Below are 15,397 nucleotides of genomic sequence, written 5' to 3' on the forward strand. Positions count from 1 at the left end.
TTCTAGGCAATGGGCCAGGACGGACCACAGGGAGTTAGTCAAGTTGGCTGGGAATGGTGGCACATTTCCCCCGGAAGCCAAACTCTAGACCCCACCTAGCAGAAGTCATTTTGTAGGGCACGTTTGGGCCTCCAATGTCATCCAGGTCTGGAGGAGGGGGCAGCATTGGTCTGGGAGAAATTCTCATCATTCTGGAATTTTTCTAGGCAAAGGCCCAGGACTTCCAAAAGGCAAGTTAGGCAAGTCGGCTGGGAATGGTGGCACTTTTCCCCATTTGGCTAAACTCTGAGCCCACAATGCATCTGACATTTTGTTGGGCACGTTTGGCCCTCTGATGTCATCCAGGTCTGGAGGAGGGGGCAGCTTTGTTCTGGGAGAAATCCTCGTCCTTCTGGAATTTTTCTAAGCAAAGGCCCAGGACGAGCCCCAGACAAGATAGGCAAGTTGTCTGGGAAAGGAATCACTTTTCCCCAGGAAGCCAAACGAAGAGCCCACAATGCATACGTCATTTTGTAGGGCACGTTCGGCCCTCCGATGGCAGCCAGGTTTGGAGGAGGTGTCAGCACTGGTCTGGGAGAAATCCTCGTCCTTCTGGAAATTTTCCAGGCCTAGGCCCAGGACGGGCCACAGGCAAGATAGGCAAGTTGACTGGGAAAGGAGTCATTTTTCCCGAGGAAGCCAAACTCAGGAGCCCACTTGGCAGACGTCTTTTTGTAGTGCACGTTTGGCCCTCCGATGGCAGCCAGGTTTGGAGGAGGGGGCAGCATTGGTCTGGGAGAAATCCTCGTCCTTCTGGAATTTTTCTAGGCAAAGGCCCAAGACGGGCCACAGGCAAGTTCGGCAATTTGGCTGGAAATGGTAGCACTTTTCCCCTGGAACACAAACTCCAGAGCCCACAATGCATATGACATTTTGTCGGGCACGTTTGCCGCGCCGATGGCATCCAGGTCTGGAGGAGGGGGCAGCTTTGGTCTGGGAGAAATCCTCGTCCTTCTGGAATTTTTCTAGGCAAAGGCCCAGGACGGGCCACAGGCAAGTTCGGCAAGTTGGCTGGGAATGGGGGCAGTTTTCCCCATTAAGCTAAACTCTGAGCCCACAATGTAGATGTCATTTGGTATGGCAATTTGGCCCTCCAATGGCAGACAGGTCTGCAGGAGGAGGCAGCTTTGGTCTGGGAGAAATCCTCGTCCTTCTGGAATTTTTCTAGGCAATGGCCCAGGACGGGCCACAGGCAAGTTAGGCAAGTTGACTGGGAAAGGAGTCATTTTTCCCGAGGAAGCCAAACTCAGGAGCCCACTTGGCAGACGTCTTTTTGTAGTGCACGTTTGGCCCTCCGATGTCAGCCAGGTTTGGAGGAGGGGGCACCTTTGTTCTGGGAGAAATCCTCGTCCTTCTGGAAATTTTCTAGTCAAAGACCCAGGACGGGCCACAGGCAAGTTCGGCAAGTTGGCTGGGAATGGTTGCACTTTTCCCCAGGAAGCCAAACGAAGAGCCCGCAATGCATACGTCATTTTGTAGGCCACGTTTGGCGCTCCGATGGCATCCAGATCTGGATGAGGGGGCAGCTTTGGTCTGGGAGTAATCCTCGTCCTTCTGGAATTTTTCTAGGCAAAGGCCCAGGACGCGCCACAGGCCAGTTAGGCAAGTTGTCTGGGAAAGGAATCATTTTTCCCCAGGAAGCCAAACTCAAGAGCCCACAATGCATATGGCATTTTGTCGGGCACGTTTGGCGCTCCGATGGCATCCAGGTCTGGAGTAAGGGGCAGCTTTGTTCTGGGAGAAATCCTCGTCCTTCTGGAAATTTTTCTAGGCAAAGGCCCAGGACTGCCAAAAGGCAAGTTAAGCAAGTTGGCTGGGAAAGGTGGCACTTTTCCCCAGGAAGCCAAACTCAAGAACCCACTTGGCAGAAGTTATTTTGTAGGGCAGTTTTGGGCCTCCGATGGCAGCCAGGTCTGGAGGAGGGGGCAGCTTTGGCCTGGGAGAAATCCTCGTCCTTCTGGAAATTTTTCTAGGCAAAGGCCCAGGACGGGTCACAGGTAAGCTAGGCAAGTTGGCTTGGAAAGGTGGCACTTTTTCCCTTAGGCTAAACTCTGCGCCCACTATGCATATGACATTTTGTCGGGCACGTCTGGCCCTCCAATGTCATCCAGGTCTTTAGGAGGGGGCAGCTTTGTTCTGGGAGAAATCCTCGTCCTTGTGGAATTTTTCTAGGCAAAGGCCCAGGACGGGCCACAGGCAAGTAAGGCAAGTTGGCTGGGAATGGTGGCACTTTTCTCCATTAAGACAAACTCTGATCCCACACTGCATATGACATTTTGTTGGGCACGTATGGGCCTCCAATGGCATCCAGGTCTGGAGGAGGGGGCAGCTTTGGTCTGGGAGAAATCCTCGTCCTTCTGGAATTTTTCTAGGCAAAGGCCCAGGGCGGGCCACAGGCAACTTAGGCAAGTTGGGTGGGAAAGGTGTCACTTTTCCCCAGGAAGCACAGCTCAAGAGCCCACTTGGCAGATATCATTTTGTCGGGCACGTTTGGCACTCTGATGACAGCCAGGATTAGAGTAAGGGACAGCATTGGCCTGGGAGAAATCCTTGTCCTTCTGGAATTTTTCTAGGCAAAGGCCCAGGATGGGTCACAGGCAAGTTCGGCAAGTTGGCTGGGAAAGGTGGCACTTTTCCCCATTCGGCTAAACTCTGAGCCCACAGTGCAGCTCAGATTTTGTCGGGCTCGTTTGGCCCTCCGATGACATCCAGGTCTGGAGGAGGGGGCAGCTTTGTTCTTGGAGATATCCTCGTCCTGCTGGAATTTTTTGTAGGCAAAGGCCCAGGACTGCCAAAAGGCAAGTTAAGCAAGTTGGCTGGGAAAGGTGGCACTTTTCCCCAGGAAGCCAAACTCAAGAACCCACTTGGCAGAAGTTATTTTGTAGGGCAGTTTTGGGCCTCCGATGGCAGCCAGGTCTGGAGGAGGGGGCAGCTTTGGCCTGGGAGAAATCCTCGTCCTTCTGGAATTTTTCTAGGCAAAGGCCCAGGACGGGCCACAGGCAAGTTCGGCAATTTGGCTGGAAATGGTAGCACTTTTCCCCTGGAACACAAACTCAAGAGCCCACAATGCATATGACATTTTGTCGGGCACGTTTGCCGCGCCGATGGCATCCAGGTCTGGAGGAGGGGGCAGCTTTGGTCTGGGAGAAATCCTCGTCCTTCTGGAATTTTTCTAGGCAAAGGCCCAGGACGGGCCACAGGCAAGTTCGGCAAGTTGGCTGGGAATGGGGGCAGTTTTCCCCATTAAGCTAAACTCTGAGCCCACAATGTAGATGTCATTTGGTATGGCAATTTGGCCCTCCAATGGCAGACAGGTCTGCAGGAGGAGGCAGCTTTGGTCTGGGAGAAATCCTCGTCCTTCTGGAATTTTTCTAGGCAAAGGCCCAGGACGGGCCACAGGCAAGTTAGGCAAGTTGACTGGGAAAGGAGTCATTTTTCCCGAGGAAGCCAAACTCAGGAGCCCACTTGGCAGACGTCTTTTTGTAGTGCACGTTTGGCCCTCCGATGTCAGCCAGGTTTGGAGGAGGGGGCACCTTTGTTCTGGGAGAAATCCTCGTCCTTCTGGAAATTTTCTAGTCAAAGACCCAGGACGGGCCACAGGCAAGTTCGGCAAGTTGGCTGGGAAAGATTGCACTTTTCCCCAGGAAGCCAAACGAAGAGCCCACAATGCATACGTCATTTTGTAGGCCACGTTTGGCGCTCCGATGGCATCCAGATCTGGATGAGGGGGCAGTTTTGGTCTGGGAGTAATCCTCGTCCTTCTGGAATTTTTCTAGGCAAAGGCCCAGGACGCGCCACAGGCCAGTTAGGCAAGTTGTCTGGGAAAGGAATCATTTTTCCCCAGGAAGCCAAACTCAAGAGCCCACAATGCATATGGCATTTTGTCGGGCACGTTTGGCGCTCCGATGGCATCCAGGTCTGGAGTAAGGGGCAGCTTTGTTCTGGGAGAAATCCTCGTCCTTCTGGAAATTTTTCTAGGCAAAGGCCCAGGACTGCCAAAAGGCAAGTTAAGCAAGTTGGCTGGGAAAGGTGGCACTTTTCCCCAGGAAGCCAAACTCAAGAACCCACTTGGCAGAAGTTATTTTGTAGGGCAGTTTTGGGCCTCCGATGGCAGCCAGGTCTGGAGGAGGGGGCAGCTTTGGCCTGGGAGAAATCCTCGTCCTTCTGGAAATTTTTCTAGGCAAAGGCCCAGGACGGGTCACAGGTAAGCTAGGCAAGTTGGCTTGGAAAGGTGGCACTTTTTCCCTTAGGCTAAACTCTGCGCCCACTATGCATATGACATTTTGTCGGGCACGTCTGGCCCTCCAATGTCATCCAGGTCTTTAGGAGGGGGCAGCTTTGTTCTGGGAGAAATCCTCGTCCTTGTGGAATTTTTCTAGGCAAAGGCCCAGGACGGGCCACAGGCAAGTAAGGCAAGTTGGCTGGGAATGGTGGCACTTTTCTCCATTAAGACAAACTCTGATCCCACACTGCATATGACATTTTGTTGGGCACGTATGGGCCTCCAATGGCATCCAGGTCTGGAGGAGGGGGCAGCTTTGGTCTGGGAGAAATCCTCGTCCTTCTGGAATTTTTCTAGGCAAAGGCCCAGGGCGGGCCACAGGCAACTTAGGCAAGTTGGGTGGGAAAGGTGTCACTTTTCCCCAGGAAGCACAGCTCAAGAGCCCACTTGGCAGATATCATTTTGTCGGGCACGTTTGGCACTCTGATGACAGCCAGGATTAGAGTAAGGGACAGCATTGGCCTGGGAGAAATCCTTGTCCTTCTGGAATTTTTCTAGGCAAAGGCCCAGGATGGGTCACAGGCAAGTTCGGCAAGTTGGCTGGGAAAGGTGGCACTTTTCCCCATTCGGCTAAACTCTGAGCCCACAGTGCAGCTCAGATTTTGTCGGGCTCGTTTGGCCCTCCGATGACATCCAGGTCTGGAGGAGGGGGCAGCTTTGTTCTTGGAGATATCCTCGTCCTGCTGGAATTTTTTGTAGGCAAAGGCCCAGGACTGCCAAAAGGCAAGTTAAGCAAGTTGGCTGGGAAAGGTGGCACTTTTCCCCAGGAAGCCAAACTCAAGAACCCACTTGGCAGAAGTTATTTTGTAGGGCAGTTTTGGGCCTCCGATGGCAGCCAGGTCTGGAGGAGGGGGCAGCTTTGGCCTGGGAGAAATCCTCGTCCTTCTGGAATTTTTCTAGGCAAAGGCCCAGGACGGGCCACAGGCAAGTTCGGCAATTTGGCTGGAAATGGTAGCACTTTTCCCCTGGAACACAAACTCAAGAGCCCACAATGCATATGACATTTTGTCGGGCACGTTTGCCGCGCCGATGGCATCCAGGTCTGGAGGAGGGGGCAGCTTTGGTCTGGGAGAAATCCTCGTCCTTCTGGAATTTTTCTAGGCAAAGGCCCAGGACGGGCCACAGGCAAGTTCGGCAAGTTGGCTGGGAATGGGGGCAGTTTTCCCCATTAAGCTAAACTCTGAGCCCACAATGTAGATGTCATTTGGTATGGCAATTTGGCCCTCCAATGGCAGACAGGTCTGCAGGAGGAGGCAGCTTTGGTCTGGGAGAAATCCTCGTCCTTCTGGAATTTTTCTAGGCAAAGGCCCAGGATGGGCCACAGGCAAGTTAGGCAAGTTGACTGGGAAAGGAGTCATTTTTCCCGAGGAAGCCAAACTCAGGAGCCCACTTGGCAGACGTCTTTTTGTAGTGCACGTTTGGCCCTCCGATGTCAGCCAGGTTTGGAGGAGGGGGCACCTTTGTTCTGGGAGAAATCCTCGTCCTTCTGGAAATTTTCTAGTCAAAGACCCAGGACGGGCCACAGGCAAGTTCGGCAAGTTGGCTGGGAATGGTTGCACTTTTCCCCAGGAAGCCAAACGAAGAGCCCACAATGCATACGTCATTTTGTAGGCCACGTTTGGCGCTCCGATGGCATCCAGATCTGGATGAGGGGGCAGCTTTGGTCTGGGAGTAATCCTCGTCCTTCTGGAATTTTTCTAGGCAAAGGCCCAGGACGCGCCACAGGCCAGTTAGGCAAGTTGTCTGGGAAAGGAATCATTTTTCCCCAGGAAGCCAAACTCAAGAGCCCACAATGCATATGGCATTTTGTCGGGCACGTTTGGCGCTCCGATGGCATCCAGGTCTGGAGTAAGGGGCAGCTTTGTTCTGGGAGAAATCCTCGTCCTTCTGGAAATTTTTCTAGGCAAAGGCCCAGGACTGCCAAAAGGCAAGTTAAGCAAGTTGGCTGGGAAAGGTGGCACTTTTCCCCAGGAAGCCAAACTCAAGAACCCACTTGGCAGAAGTTATTTTGTAGGGCAGTTTTGGGCCTCCGATGGCAGCCAGGTCTGGAGGAGGGGGCAGCTTTGGCCTGGGAGAAATCCTCGTCCTACGGGAAATTTTTCTAGGCAAAGGCCCAGGACGGGTCACAGGTAAGCTAGGCAAGTTGGCTTGGAAAGGTGGCACTTTTTCCCTTAGGCTAAACTCTGCGCCCACAATGCATATGACATTTTGTCGGGCACGTCTGGCCCTCCAATGTCATCCAGGTCTTTAGGAGGGGGCAGCTTTGTTCTGGGAGAAATCCTCGTCCTTGTGGAATTTTTCTAGGCAAAGGCCCAGGACGGGCCACAGGCAAGTAAGGCAAGTTGGCTGGGAATGGTGGCACTTTTCTCCATTAAGACAAACTCTGATCCCACACTGCATATGACATTTTGTTGGGCACGTATGGGCCTCCAATGGCATCCAGGTCTGGAGGAGGTGTCAGCTTTGGTCTGGGAGAAATCCTCGTCCTTCTGGAAATTTTCTAGTCAAAGACCCAGGACGGGCCACAGGGAAGTTCGGCAAGTTGGCTGGGAATGGTTGCACTTTTCCCCAGGAAGCCAAACGAAGAGCCCACAATGCATACCTCATTTTGTAGGCCACGTTTGGCGCTCCGATGGCATCCAGATCTGGATGAGGGGGCAGCTTTGGTCTGGGAGTAATCCTCGTCCTTCTGGAATTTTTCTAGGCAAAGGCCCAGGACGCGCCACAGGCCAGTTAGGCAAGTTGTCTGGGAAAGGAATCATTTTTCCCCAGGAAGCCAAACTCAAGAGCCCACAATGCATATGCCATTTTGTCGGGCACGTTTGGCGCTCCGATGGCATCCAGGTCTGGAGGAGGTGTCAGCTTTGGTCTGGGAGAAATCCTCGTCCTTCTGGAAATTTTCTAGTCAAAGACCCAGGACGGGCCACAGGGAAGTTCGGCAAGTTGGCTGGGAATGGTTGCACTTTTCCCCAGGAAGCCAAACGAAGAGCCCACAATGCATACGTCATTTTGTAGGCCACGTTTGGCACTCCGATGGCATCCAGATCTGGATGAGGGGGCAGCTTTGGTCTGGGAGTAATCCTCGTCCTTCTGGAATTTTTCTAGGCAAAGGCCCAGGACGCGCCACAGGCCAGTTAGGCAAGTTGTCTGGGAAAGGAATCATTTTTCCCCAGGAAGCCAAACTCAAGAGTCCACAATGCATATGACATTTTGTCGGGCACGTTTGGCGCTCCGATGGCATCCAGGTCTGGAGTAAGGGGCAGCTTTGTTCTGGGAGAAATCCTCGTCCTTCTGGAAATTTTTCTAGGCAAAGGCCCAGGACTGCCAAAAGGCAAGTTAAGCAAGTTGGCTGGGAAAGGTGGCACTTTTCCCCAGGAAGCCAAACTCAAGAACCCACTTGGCAGAAGTTATTTTGTAGGGCAGTTTTGGGCCTCCGATGGCAGCCAGGTCTGGAGGACGGGGCAGCTTTGGCCTGGGAGAAATCCTCGTCCTACGGGAAATTTTTCTAGGCAAAGGCCCAGGACGGGTCACAGGTAAGCTAGGCAAGTTGGCTTGGAAAGGTGGCACTTTTTCCCTTAGGCTAAACTCTGCGCCCACAATGCATATGACATTTTGTCGGGCACGTCTGGCCCTCCAATGTCATCCAGGTCTTTAGGAGGGGGCAGGTTTGTTCTGGGAGAAATCCTCGTCCTTGTGGAATTTTTCTAGGCAAAGGCCCAGGACGGGCCACAGGCAAGTAAGGCAAGTTGGCTGGGAATGGTGGCACTTTTCTCCATTAAGACAAACTCTGATCCCACACTGCATATGACATTTTGTTGGGCACGTATGGGCCTCCAATGGCATCCAGGTCTGGAGGAGGGGGCACCTTTGTTCTGGGAGAAATCCTCGTCCTTCTGGAAATTTTCTAGTCAAAGACCCAGGACGGGCCACAGGCAAGTTCGGCAAGTTGGCTGGGAATGGTTGCACTTTTCCCCAGGAAGCCAAACGAAGAGCCCGCAATGCATACGTCATTTTGTAGGCCACGTTTGGCGCTCCGATGGCATCCAGATCTGGATGAGGGGGCAGCTTTGGTCTGGGAGTAATCCTCGTCCTTCTGGAATTTTTCTAGGCAAAGGCCCAGGACGCGCCACAGGCCAGTTAGGCAAGTTGTCTGGGAAAGGAATCATTTTTCCCCAGGAAGCCAAACTCAAGAGCCCACAATGCATATGGCATTTTGTCGGGCACGTTTGGCGCTCCGATGGCATCCAGGTCTGGAGTAAGGGGCAGCTTTGTTCTGGGAGAAATCCTCGTCCTTCTGGAAATTTTTCTAGGCAAAGGCCCAGGACTGCCAAAAGGCAAGTTAAGCAAGTTGGCTGGGAAAGTTGGCACTTTTCCCCAGGAAGCCAAACTCAAGAACCCACTTGGCAGAAGTTATTTTGTAGGGCAGTTTTGGGCCTCCGATGGCAGCCAGGTCTGGAGGAGGGGGCAGCTTTGGCCTGGGAGAAATCCTCGTCCTACGGGAAATTTTTCTAGGCAAAGGCCCAGGACGGGTCACAGGTAAGCTAGGCAAGTTGGCTTGGAAAGGTGGCACTTTTTCCCTTAGGCTAAACTCTGCGCCCACAATGCATATGACATTTTGTCGGGCACGTCTGGCCCTCCAATGTCATCCAGGTCTTTAGGAGGGGGCAGCTTTGTTCTGGGAGAAATCCTCGTCCTTGTGGAATTTTTCTAGGCAAAGGCCCAGGACGGGCCACAGGCAAGTAAGGCAAGTTGGCTGGGAATGGTGGCACTTTTCTCCATTAAGACAAACTCTGATCCCACACTGCATATGACATTTTGTTGGGCACGTATGGGCCTCCAATGGCATCCAGGTCTGGAGGAGGTGTCAGCTTTGGTCTGGGAGAAATCCTCGTCCTTCTGGAAATTTTCTAGTCAAAGACCCAGGACGGGCCACAGGGAAGTTCGGCAAGTTGGCTGGGAATGGTTGCACTTTTCCCCAGGAAGCCAAACGAAGAGCCCACAATGCATACCTCATTTTGTAGGCCACGTTTGGCGCTCCGATGGCATCCAGATCTGGATGAGGGGGCAGCTTTGGTCTGGGAGTAATCCTCGTCCTTCTGGAATTTTTCTAGGCAAAGGCCCAGGACGCGCCACAGGCCAGTTAGGCAAGTTGTCTGGGAAAGGAATCATTTTTCCCCAGGAAGCCAAACTCAAGAGCCCACAATGCATATGCCATTTTGTCGGGCACGTTTGGCGCTCCGATGGCATCCAGGTCTGGAGGAGGTGTCAGCTTTGGTCTGGGAGAAATCCTCGTCCTTCTGGAAATTTTCTAGTCAAAGACCCAGGACGGGCCACAGGGAAGTTCGGCAAGTTGGCTGGGAATGGTTGCACTTTTCCCCAGGAAGCCAAACGAAGAGCCCACAATGCATACGTCATTTTGTAGGCCACGTTTGGCACTCCGATGGCATCCAGATCTGGATGAGGGGGCAGCTTTGGTCTGGGAGTAATCCTCGTCCTTCTGGAATTTTTCTAGGCAAAGGCCCAGGACGCGCCACAGGCCAGTTAGGCAAGTTGTCTGGGAAAGGAATCATTTTTCCCCAGGAAGCCAAACTCAAGAGTCCACAATGCATATGACATTTTGTCGGGCACGTTTGGCGCTCCGATGGCATCCAGGTCTGGAGTAAGGGGCAGCTTTGTTCTGGGAGAAATCCTCGTCCTTCTGGAAATTTTTCTAGGCAAAGGCCCAGGACTGCCAAAAGGCAAGTTAAGCAAGTTGGCTGGGAAAGGTGGCACTTTTCCCCAGGAAGCCAAACTCAAGAACCCACTTGGCAGAAGTTATTTTGTAGGGCAGTTTTGGGCCTCCGATGGCAGCCAGGTCTGGAGGACGGGGCAGCTTTGGCCTGGGAGAAATCCTCGTCCTACGGGAAATTTTTCTAGGCAAAGGCCCAGGACGGGTCACAGGTAAGCTAGGCAAGTTGGCTTGGAAAGGTGGCACTTTTTCCCTTAGGCTAAACTCTGCGCCCACAATGCATATGACATTTTGTCGGGCACGTCTGGCCCTCCAATGTCATCCAGGTCTTTAGGAGGGGGCAGGTTTGTTCTGGGAGAAATCCTCGTCCTTGTGGAATTTTTCTAGGCAAAGGCCCAGGACGGGCCACAGGCAAGTAAGGCAAGTTGGCTGGGAATGGTGGCACTTTTCTCCATTAAGACAAACTCTGATCCCACACTGCATATGACATTTTGTTGGGCACGTATGGGCCTCCAATGGCATCCAGGTCTGGAGGAGGTGTCAGCTTTGGTCTGGGAGAAATCCTCGTCCTTCTGGAAATTTTCTAGTCAAAGACCCAGGACGGGCCACCGGGAAGTTCGGCAAATTGGCTGGGAATGGTTGCACTTTTCCCCAGGAAGCCAAACGAAGAGCCCACAATGCATACGTCATTTTGTAGGCCACGTTTGGCGCTCCGATGGCATCCAGATCTGGATGAGGTGGCAGCTTTGGTCTGGGAGTAATCCTCGTCCTTCTGGAATTTTTCTAGGCAAAGGCCCAGGACGCGCCACAGGCCAGTTAGGCAAGTTGTCTGGGAAAGGAATCATTTTTCCCCAGGAAGCCAAACTCAAGAGCCCACAATGCATATGGCATTTTGTCGGGCACATTTGGCGCTCCGATGGCATCCAGGTCTGGAGTAAGGGGCAGCTTTGTTCTGGGAGAAATCCTCGTCCTTCTGGAAATTTTTCTAGGCAAAGGCCCAGGACTGCCAAAAGGCAAGTTAAGCAAGTTGGCTGGGAAAGGTGGCACTTTTCCCCAGGAAGCCAAACTCAAGAACCCACTTGGCAGAAGTTATTTTGTAGGGCAGTTTTGGGCCTCCGATGGCAGCCAGGTCTGGAGGAGGGGGCAGCTTTGGCCTGGGAGAAATCCTCGTCCTACGGGAAATTTTTCTAGGCAAAGGCCCAGGACGGGTCACAGGTAAGCTAGGCAAGTTGGCTTGGAAAGGTGGCACTTTTTCCCTTAGGCTAAACTCTGCGCCCACAATGCATATGACATTTTGTTGGGCACGTATGGGCCTCCAATGGCATCCAGGTCTTTAGGAGGGGGCAGGTTTGTTCTGGGAGAAATCCTCGTCCTTCTGGAATTTTTCTAGGCAAAGGCCCAGGACGGGCCACAGGCAACTTAGGCAAGTTGGGTGGGAAAGGTGTCACTTTTCCCCAGGAAGCACAGCTCAAGAGCCCACTTGGCAGATATCATTTTGTCGGGCACGTTTGGCACTCTGATGACAGCCAGGATTAGAGTAGGGGACAGCATTGGCCTGGGAGAAATCCTTGTCCTTCTGGAATTTTTCTAGGCAAAGGCCCAGGACGGGTCACAGGCAAGTTCGGCAAGTTGGCTGGGAAAGGTGGCACTTTTCCCCATTCGGCTAAACTCTGAGCCCACAGTGCAGCTCAGATTTTGTCGGGCTCGTTTGGCCCTCCGATGACATCCAGGTCTGGAGGAGGGGGCAGCTTTGTTCTTGGAGATATCCTCGTCCTGCTGGAATTTTTTGTAGGCAAAGGCCCAGGACGGACCACAGGCAACTTAGGCAAGTTGGGTGGGAAAGGTGGCACTTTTCCCCAGGAAGCCAAACTCTAGAGCCCACTTGGCGGAATTCATTGTGTAGGGCACATTTGTCCCTCCGAATGCAGCCATGTCTGGAGGAGGGGACAGCTTTGGTCTGGGAGAAATCCTCGTCCTTCTGGAATTTTTCTAGGCAAAGGCCCAGGACGGGCCACAGGCAAGTTCGGCAATTTGGCTGGAAATGGTAGCACTTTTCCCCTGGAACACAAACTCAAGAGCCCACAATGCATATGACATTTTGTTGGGCACGTTTGCCGCGCCGATGGCATCCAGGTCTGGAGGAGGGGGCAGCTTTGGTCTGGGAGAAATCCTCGTCCTTCTGGAATTTTTCTAGGCAAAGGCCCAGGACGGGCCACAGGCAAGTTCGGCAAGTTGGCTGGGAATGGGGGCAGTTTTCCCCATTAAGCTAAACTCTGAGCCCACAATGTAGATGTCATTTGGTATGGCAATTTGGCCCTCCAATGGCAGACAGGTCTGCAGGAGGAGGCAGCTTTGGTCTGGGAGAAATCCTCGTCCTTCTGGAATTTTTCTAGGCAAAGGCCCAGGACGGGCCACAGGCAAGTTAGGCAAGTTGACTGGGAAAGGAGTCATTTTTCCCGAGGAAGCCAAAGTCCGGAGCCCACTTGGCAGACGTCTTTTTGTAGTGCACGTTTGGCCCTCCGATGTCAGCCAGGTTTGGAGGAGGGGGCACCTTTGTTCTGGGAGAAATCCTCGTCCTTCTGGAAATTTTCTAGTCAAAGACCCAGGACGGGCCACAGGCAAGTTCGGCAAGTTGGCTGGGAATGGTTGCACTTTTCCCCAGGAAGCCAAACGAAGAGCCCGCAATGCATACGTCATTTTGTAGGCCACGTTTGGCGCTCCGATGGCATCCAGATCTGGATGAGGGGGCAGCTTTGGTCTGGGAGTAATCCTCGTCCTTCTGGAATTTTTCTAGGCAAAGGCCCAGGACGCGCCACAGGCCAGTTAGGCAAGTTGTCTGGGAAAGGAATCATTTTTCCCCAGGAAGCCAAACTCAAGAGCCCACAATGCATATGGCATTTTGTCGGGCACGTTTGGCGCTCCGATGGCATCCAGGTCTGGAGTAAGGGGCAGCTTTGTTCTGGGAGAAATCCTCGTCCTTCTGGAAATTTTTCTAGGCAAAGGCCCAGGACTGCCAAAAGGCAAGTTAAGCAAGTTGGCTGGGAAAGGTGGCACTTTTCCCCAGGAAGCCAAACTCAAGAACCCACTTGGCAGAAGTTATTTTGTAGGGCAGTTTTGGGCCTCCGATGGCAGCCAGGTCTGGAGGAGGGGGCAGCTTTGGCCTGGGAGAAATCCTCGTCCTACGGGAAATTTTTCTAGGCAAAGGCCCAGGACGGGTCACAGGTAAGCTAGGCAAGTTGGCTTGGAAAGGTGGCACTTTTTCCCTTAGGCTAAACTCTGCGCCCACAATGCATATGACATTTTGTCGGGCACGTCTGGCCCTCCAATGTCATCCAGGTCTTTAGGAGGGGGCAGCTTTGTTCTGGGAGAAATCCTCGTCCTTGTGGAATTTTTCTAGGCAAAGGCCCAGGACGGGCCACAGGCAAGTAAGGCAAGTTGGCTGGGAATGGTGGCACTTTTCTCCATTAAGACAAACTCTGATCCCACACTGCATATGACATTTTGTTGGGCACGTATGGGCCTCCAATGGCATCCAGGTCTGGAGGAGGTGTCAGCTTTGGTCTGGGAGAAATCCTCGTCCTTCTGGAATTTTTCTAGGCAAAGGCCCAGGACGGGCCACAGTCAACTTAGGCAAGTTGGGTGGGAAAGGTGTCACTTTTCCCCAGGAAGCACAGCTCAAGAGCCCACTTGGCAGATATCATTTTGTCGGGCACGTTTGGCACTCTGATGACAGCCAGGATTAGAGTAGGGGACAGCATTGGCCTGGGAGAAATCCTTGTCCTTCTGGAATTTTTCTAGGCAAAGGCCCAGGACGGGTCACAGGCAAGTTCGGCAAGTTGGCTGGGAAAGGTGGCACTTTTCCCCATTCGGCTAAACTCTGAGCCCACAGTGCAGCTCAGATTTTGTCGGGCTCGTTTGGCCCTCCGATGACATCCAGGTCTGGAGGAGGGGGCAGCTTTGTTCTTGGAGATATCCTCGTCCTGCTGGAATTTTTTGTAGGCAAAGGCCCAGGACGGACCACAGGCAACTTAGGCAAGTTGGGTGGGAAAGGTGGCACTTTTCCCCAGGAAGCCAAACTCTAGAGCCCACTTGGCGGAATTCATTGTGTAGGGCACATTTGTCCCTCCGAAGGCAGCCATGTCTGGAGGAGGGGACAGCTTTGGTCTGGGAGAAATCCTCGTCCTTCTGGAATTTTTCTAGGCAAAGGCCCAGGACGGGCCACAGGCAAGTTCGTCATATTGCCTGGGAAAGGTGTCACTTTTCCCCAGGAAGCCAAACTCAAGAGCCCACTTGGCAGATGTCATTTTGGTACTGCAAGTTTGGCCCTCCAATGGCAGCCAGGTTTGGAGGAGGGGGCAGCTTTGGTCTGGGAGAAATCCTCGTCCTTGTGGAATTTTTCTAGGCAAAGGCCCAGGACGGGCCACAGGCAAGTAAGGCAAGTTGGCTGGGAATGGTGGCACTTTTCTCCATTAAGACAAACTCTGATCCCACACTGCATATGACATTTTGTTGGGCACGTATGGGCCTCCAATGGCATCCAGGTCTGGAGGAGGTGTCAGCTTTGGTCTGGGAGAAATCCTCGTCCTTCTGGAATTTTTCTAGGCAAAGGCCCAGGATGGGCCACAGGCAACTTAGGCAATTTGGGTGGGAAAGGTGTCACTTTTCCCCAGGAAGCACAGCTCAAGAGCCCACTTGGCAGATATCATTTTGTCGGGCACGTTTGGCACTCTGATGACAGCCAGGATTAGAGTAGGGGACAGCATTGGCCTGGGAGAAATCCTTGTCCTTCTGGAATTTTTCTAGGCAAAGGCCCAGGACGGGCCACAGGCAAGTTCGGCAAGTTGGCTGGGAAAGGTGGCACTTTTCCCCATTCGGCTAAACTCTGAGCCCACAGTGCAGCTCAGATTTTGTCGGGCACGTTTGGCCCTCCGATGACATCCAGGTCTGGAGGAGGGGGCAGCTTTGTTCTCGGAGATATCCTCGTCCTGCTGGAATTTTTTGTAGGCAAAGGCCCAGGACGGACCACAGGCAACTTAGGCAAGTTGGGTGGGAAAGGTGGCACTTTTCCCCAGGAAGCCAAACTCTAGAGCCCACTTGGCGGAATTCATTGTGTAGGGCACATTTGTCCCTCCGAATGCAGCCATGTCTGGAGGAGGGGACAGCTTTGGTCTGGGAGAAATCCTCGTCCTTCTGGAATTTTTCTAGGCAAAGACCCAGGACGGGCCACAGGGAAGTTCGGCAAGTTGGCTGGGAATGGTTGCACTTTTCCCCAGGAAGCCAAACGAAGAGCCCACAATGCATACGTCATTTTGTAGGCCACGTTTGGCACTCCGATGGCATCCAGATCT

Source organism: Cinclus cinclus, chromosome 2 (genome assembly GCF_963662255.1).
Source record: "Cinclus cinclus chromosome 2, bCinCin1.1, whole genome shotgun sequence".
In the NCBI taxonomy this organism is placed as follows: domain Eukaryota; kingdom Metazoa; phylum Chordata; class Aves; order Passeriformes; family Cinclidae; genus Cinclus; species Cinclus cinclus.